This window comes from Eschrichtius robustus, chromosome 10 (genome assembly GCF_028021215.1).
Source record: "Eschrichtius robustus isolate mEscRob2 chromosome 10, mEscRob2.pri, whole genome shotgun sequence".
NCBI classification, from domain to species: Eukaryota; Metazoa; Chordata; class Mammalia; order Artiodactyla; family Eschrichtiidae; genus Eschrichtius; species Eschrichtius robustus.
This window is the reverse complement of record NC_090833.1, coordinates 55,397,372-55,398,804: the sequence shown is the minus strand read 5'-3', so window position 1 is coordinate 55,398,804 and position 1,433 is coordinate 55,397,372.

The window sequence follows — 1,433 nt, the reverse complement described above, 5'->3', positions numbered from 1 at the left end:
TTTATAAGTTGTCTTTTCATTAACAAAAGAAAATATTCCAAGACACTGATAAACTGCAGAAATAGCCTTCCTATCTTTCCAATTCAAGATTCTGATTTTAGACGTTATAGTTTAAAATATTTTTTATTTTTTTAAATGGGATTTATTTATTTATTTATTTATGGCTGTGTTGGGTCTTCATTTCTGTGCAAAGGCTTTCTCTAGTTGCGGCAAGCGGGAGCCACTCTTCATCGTGGTGCGCGGGCCTCTCACTGTCGCGGCCTCTCTTGTTGCGGAGCACAGGCTCCAGACGCGCAGGCTCAGTAGTTGTGGCTCACGGGCCCAGTTGCTCCGCAGCATGTGGGATCTTCCCAGACCAGGGCTCAAACCCGTGTCCCCTGCATTAGCAGGCAGATTCTCAACCACTGCACCACCAGGGATGCCCTATAGTTAAAAAATTTTAAACACAGAATAGTCTAGCTGTGTTTAAAGCTTCTGGTAAAAACGCATATGCTTTGTAGAGTCCACACCCAGCTCTAGCTTTTTTTTTTTTTTTCTTTAGCTCACTAATGATCACATTTTTCCATATAGCATTGAGTAAAAAGTTAAACTGTCGTGCATGTCAAATTGCACGACAAAGTGTAAATCAGTCTGGTGATGTCACATTTTACCAAAGGACTCTAAATAAGTGTTTGAAGAGTAAACAGCATGACAAATCATGCCATTTAAAGAAACAAGTGAAATATGTGACAATTTTAAAAAATCATTTTCATACTTAGAAAAGATCAAACCTTAAATCTAATTCTTCAAGGCTTATGAGAATGGTTTCAACTGCATTATTAGATGGTAAGCAATTCATAATCAACTTTTATTCATCTTTGTACCCTCCCCCCCAATTAGCTTACATAGTAAGCAAGCAAATAAATACTTATTAGATGAGTCAGCTTCTTAGAAGACCTGTGAAATAGTACGTACATGTCCATTACAGATGGGAAATGAATGCATAGACTTTTAAAATGCATATGATATAGCAGCAATGAAATGAAAAGCCTGGCCCTCAACTGAGACAAGTACATTTCTGTCCCACATCAATTTAAGAACTGAAATACATGACTGACTTTGAGAACAGTAAACTGACATCTTTTTATTTTTCTCTGAAAATACGCCAAGGTTAACTTCAGGATCACTTTGCCTAAACCCACAATGTTTTCATCCTGTAAGAGAATCTACTTACTAAACTATATTCATGTTCTTTGGGCACCATTTTAGTTCACTCTTAAAAGGGTAATAGGAATGCCAGGCGGACAGAAGTCCCAATTTTCCTAGAGAGAAGTTACAGGAGATTGTGAGCTTTTAGGCAATATTTGAAAGAGCCCATTAATGGTACAAGTGGATGAGAATGTTACTCGTCTATCTCTCCTAGAGAATAATCTTAAATCAGTATTATTTCCACC